Below are 6008 nucleotides of genomic sequence, written 5' to 3'. Positions count from 1 at the left end.
GGTGGTGGAGGCTGGCAGGTTGGTGCATAGGGAAATCAGAGGCCTGCTCACCAGCAGGACGGTGCCCGAGGTGCACAGAGTCCGCCATGGGAAGCTCCAGCGAGGAGGACACGGGGCTAGGTCTGGGGCTGTGAGCTCACAGGCATGTTCTGGACACACAGCTGGGACATAACATTAATGGATGCTCCCATGGACATGCCTCTGGCGGCAGTGCAGATGGAGGTAGAGAAGCAAACAGAAGCACACTTGATCCAGGAAAAGTTTCTTCCTCCTGCGGTGTCCCTCCACAGCGCCATCTACTGACACAGCTTAATATTGTACTCACTGCAAAGGAGAAACGCGAAAAGGGGGATATCCAACTATCCCAGAGCAGGTATTGACGGGTAGGTTTGGAGTTGACAGGCAACAAATTGACAACTGTTGCAACAGGTGCAATGGAAAAGTAATTTGTGGAAGATTAGTGTAATGGGATACCACTCAGCACTAAATAGAAAGAACTACTGATATAGGCAACAGCACAGATGTATGGCAAAAATGGCACGTTGAACGAAAGAAACCAGACACAAGAGTAAATATTGTCGTATGAAATTCTAGACCACATGAGACTCATTTATAGGGAAAAATGTCAATCAGTGTTGCCTGAGGATTTGGGGTGGATGGTATTGACTGCAAAGGATCACAGAGGAATTTGGGGGAGATGATGGAAACATTGTAAATACATCTGGATTGTGGCAGTGGTTACATAGGTGTATGTGTTTATCAAAATGCATCCAACTGTACCCTTAAAATGGATGCTTTTTTTTTGATTACCACAGTAAGTTTAATGAACATTCATCATCTCATATAGATACAAAAATAAAAGAAGAAGAAAAAAAATTTTTCCTTGTGATGAGAACTCAGGATTTGCTCTTGTAACAACTTTTATATGTAACATACACCAGTGTTGATTATATTAATCATGTTGAGGATGCATTTTATTTTATGAAAATTATACCTCAGTAGTGTCTATTTTTAAAATATCATCTATAAATCAGATACCTGTGCTTGTGTAGGATGTAGAATACCATTGCCTTCCAAACCCTGCTACCTTGTCAATTCCAGGATAAAGGCCTTTGGAGAAAATCACAGCTTTGATCCAAACACTGGAAACCTCCCTCTTCCTGCAGGAGGTGGATTCTCAGAGCGGAGAAGCCTTAGAGGTCATAGAGGATTGTTCTGGATTATTCCTGGGAAACAGACGAGATGGTGGGCCTGGAAGGAAGTTGCCCAGGAAAGTCCAATCATGTTCTCTCTGGGGGTAGGCCCCCGCATTCTTCTCTAGCTCAGCCACCACTGGTCCTGCATCTTTCATGGTTTGGTCATAAGCACAGGTGGTGTGAGGGGACAATGACAAAGGGAGATGCCCTTCAAGACTGGCCAGCCCACCAGGCAGGGATAAGGGATGCAGGAGGAGCAACTTGCCTAAAGAAAAGGAAACTCCCTAAAGATCCTGACAGCCTCTGACAGTGGGAGGCATCACGGATTGACATATAACAGTAACAACCGTGAATAGTAATACTGACAATTATGAGAACAAATTGTAAAGAAGTTGCAGAAGTCTGGCATGCAGCTCCTTTATAAATGAGGCCTAATGATGGGTAGTGACCCAGTAGCTAATGTTTGCTGGTGCTGGTGGGCGAGTGGAGAGCCCACAGTCTTGATCTGTATGTGTGTACTTGCCTCAAAACTCCACAAATCTGTAAAATATGGACTGGTTATAAAAGCCTTCACCTCAGCAAAACCAAAAGAAATCTTGTGAGTTTGAGAATTTCAATTCCTAGGTCTCAGGCATATCAATGGCCCAGAGGGCGTGTACTGAACTTGCCTTATGAATATATGTATACAATGAACTATTTCTCCTCCTAACAAGAACACAATGTGAATAACGGAAGATTGACTAGAGCACCTTTTAACTCAGTGCTCCGAGTGCTGGGCACCCATCTCAGCGAGCTCCCACATGGTATCAAAGTTGGGCATGACCCCAATGTTCATAGCAGCACTATTCACAGTAGCCAAGACATGGAAACAACCTAAACGTCCATTGACAGATGAATGGATAAAGAAGATGTGGTACATATATACAATGGAATATTACTCAGCCATAAAAAAGAATGAAATAATGCCACTTGTAGCAACATGGATGGACCTAAAGATTATCATACTAAGTGAAGTAAGAAAGACAAATATCATATGATATCACTTATAAGTGGAAGTTAAAATATGACACAAATGAACTTATCTATGAAACAGAAACAGACTCACAGACATAGAGAACAGACATGTGGTTGCCAAGGGGGAGGAGAGGTGGGGGAGGGATGGAGTGGGGGTTGGGGGTTAGCAGATGCAAACTAGTATATATAGAATGCATAAATAACAAGGTCCTACTGTGTAGCACAGGGAACTATATTCAATATCCTGAGATAAACCATAATGGAAAAGAACATAAAAATGAATGTAGGGCTTCCCTGGTGGCGCAGTGGTTGAGAGTCCGCCTGCCGATACAGGGGACACTGGTTCGTGCCCCGGTCCGGGAACATCCCACATGCCGCGGAGCGGCTGGGCCCGTGAGCCATGGCCGCTGAGCCTGCGCGTCCGGAGCCTGTGCTCCGCAACGGAAGAGGCCACAACAGTGAGAGGTCCGCGTACCGCAAAAAAAAAAAAAAAAAAAAAAAAAAGAATGTATATATATGTATAACTGAATCACTTTGCTGTACAGCGGAAATTAACACTACATTGTAAATCAACTATACTTCAATAAAAAAAGAAAGAAAAAAGTGAGCATGTGTAAGGATGGTCGTTTTGGAATTGTCCGCCATGGTGGAGAGTTGGAGGTGATCTAGGTAGCCATCTGTCTGGGGAAGTGGATGAGTATAACATGGAGGAGACACTCAGTGGGATACAGTGCAGAAGTTAGAAGCACAGATGACATAACACACACAGATAGATCTTAAAAATAGAGTGCTGGGTGAAAAGGCAGTCAACAGACCGAAGTCTAGCATATAATACCATGTATGAAAATTAAAAGTACAGCTCACAGGGACTTCCCTGGCGGTCCAGTGGTTAAGACTTCGCCTTCCAATGCAGAGGGTATGGTTTCGATCCCTGGTTGCGGAGCTAAGATCCCACATGCCTCCGGCCAAATACCCAAGACAAAACAGAAGCAATATTGTAACAAATTCAATAAAGACTTTAAAAAATGGTCTGCATCAAAAAAATCTTTAAAAACAAGTACAGCTCACAAAATAATACCACATATTTTGCAAGAATACATACACGTCAAAATATTTTGAGAGTTTTTTTTTTTAATAAGGGGAGTAGAAGTGAGAAATGGGCATAAAAGAGAGTATCTAAATGAACAAGAAAGGGACCTTGCCCAGGCAGATGATAAAAGCATGTTATGAACTGTGGCCAAATGGACCTCAACTGATTGACATGTTATAGAAGCAAACCGAGAGCTCCAAACCAAGAGTTTTGGACTGTATAAAAGGGCCGGGAGAACAGAATGTCTCAGGAGAATTCCACTCACACCATCCTCAGGCCAAAGCTGCCTCGTGCTACTGAGCTGATCTCCGTACAGGGTTATGGCGACTGGGAACTGTTAGCGCAGGACAGCGTGTGTCTGCGTGTGCATCAGTGTCCATGACATTGGTGTTGAGATGCACATGGGTTAGAATTCAGAGTCCACTTGCAGTTTTCCCTAAGCTTTACTCCCTGTGGAGTCTCTTATATAAAAATAATACGATCTCTATTTATATTTGATGTAAGGAATGGGAATGGACACATGCGCTGAACTCAGGCAGCAAGATAACCAAGACATGGGAGTAGCTGAGAACCCCATCTTGAGAAAGAGACCCTTACCTGAGGGAGGTGCCCCTCCAGGTTGTATGCCTGCTGGTCACCATCCAGTACCCCCCATGTCCACCAAGTCACCAGGATGCTGCGTACCACATTCTCGGGAGTTCTGGGATGGGCCAGGTGCCCCACTGGTAGGGACACAAGGCCCCATAATGGAGGGTGGGAATCATCAGGCCTGGTGAGGACTGGTTGGGGCAGATGTCCTAGCAGGAGCAGGGGCGACTTATCTGGGCCCAAGGCCCGTACAGGTTGGGGAAGAAGCAGGGTGAGGAGGAGGGGCAGGGGGACAGGCCAGGGTAGAGGTGACCCAGGCAGGGAGGTGGGAAGGGGCAAAACTGGTAAGAGGAGGGAGACAGTCTGGGCATGTGGTAGGAAGAGGACCAGTTTGGTCTGAGTTGCTGGTGACTGAGGCAGGCACAGGGTGAACAGACAGGGAAGTCATAGGGACAAGAGGCAGGACAGGAGGAAGAAAGTGAGCTGAAAGCTGAGCTGGGGCAAGGGGAGAAGTATGACGAAGAGGAGGTTGGACAGGAATGAGACAGGGCAGCTTCTTCTTCATGGCTCTCCGTTGAGAAGTGATGGCCTCAGTGTTCTGCATTCTTTCTTTGCTTGATGCCATTATGACTCAGATTCCATCAATAGAGAGTCCAAAATTCTCTGACATTTTGACTTGGAAGATACCTTTGAGATCCATGAGTACAGCTTTCTCCATCTTATAAATTAAGAAACAAAGGCCCAGAGGGTTGTCCAAAGTCACCCAACGGTCAGTTAGGGGCATAGTTTGGGTAGAATCCAATCCAGAGCTCATAAAAACAATCCCAGGCTGACCAGGGAGTGGGTCAAAGTGCAGGGCTCTCCAGCATGTAGAGGGGGCTCCTCTGCTCATTAGGGCCCACCCTGGATAGAGGCAATGGAGATGCCCACCCTCCATCCTTGAAAGGCACCTTCTATCCCTGTCTAGCCGTCGTCAGAACCTGCAAGAAGCCTCTTATCTTCCCACCATTGAAAAGCCCGCTGCATATGCAGAGAAAAGGGACTGAACATGAAGGAAACACTAATGCTGACCGGTTCACCAAGCAATAACTGAGCTCAAACGGCCCTGGGGTATGGGCACTGGGGGAAGAAGGACCTGGAGCAGGGGGATGGGGATGGGTCAAGGAGAATTTAGAGCCTCCCTCTAGTCATTGCATTAGACGCTCCCACACGTTTCTCAATGTCTCATTAGACATTCACCAGACAGGGATGTTACCTCCATTTTAAGGAAGAAGAAACTATGCCCAGAGAGGCAAAGACACTTGCCCAGGGCACACAGCCTTGAGTAACAATACCAAGACCAGAATCCTGGCACCTGGTTCTGTGCTCTTTCCATTAAATGACTACACTGGGAAGTGGGATGGGAACACAAGGGGACAAGCCCCCGCACCAGAATGAGAATTTGGCTGAGTTTAGAATTTTAGGTTCCATGTTATCTTCTCTCAGAAATTTGAAGCTATTGCTTCACTGTATTTTTAGAATGAGTATTGTAAATTTTCCTCTGAAATCTGAAGTCAACATGATGCATACTCCATTGATAGGGAATCTGTTTTCTTTGTGCTTTTAAGATTTTTTTCTTAATCCTTGGTTTCTGAAATTTCATTACAATATCCCTTTTTCAGTTTATTCTGCCAAGTCCTTGGTGAGGTCTTTCCACTGAGGGTTTCATCAGTTCTGGGAAATCCCTTTGAGAATTGCTTGAGAGGTCTCTCTTCTCCAGTATCTTCTCTTCTTCTGGAACTCTTATTTGAAGGATGTTGAAACTTCTGGACCTGTCTCTTAACTTTCCTTTAAAACATTTTCTATCTTTGTGTTTGGGGGATATCTTTTTTTTTTTTTCTTTCTGCGGTACGTGGGCCTCTCACTGTTGTGGCCTCTCCCGTTGCGGAGCACAGGCTCCGGACGCGCAGGCTCAGCGGCTATGGCTCACGGGCCCAGCCGCTCCGCGGCATGTGGGATGTTCCCGGACCGGGGCACGAACCCGTGTCCCCTGCATCGGCAGGCGGACTCTCAACCACTGCGCCACCAGGGAAGCCCGGGGGATATCTTTTGAAAGAATTCTCAGCTTAATCTTCCAGCTC

The sequence above is a fragment of the Stenella coeruleoalba genome (genome assembly GCF_951394435.1).
Source record: "Stenella coeruleoalba genome assembly, chromosome: 1".
In the NCBI taxonomy this organism is placed as follows: domain Eukaryota; kingdom Metazoa; phylum Chordata; class Mammalia; order Artiodactyla; family Delphinidae; genus Stenella; species Stenella coeruleoalba.
The sequence above is the reverse complement of the archived record's forward strand: the minus strand, read 5'-3'. Positions refer to the sequence as shown.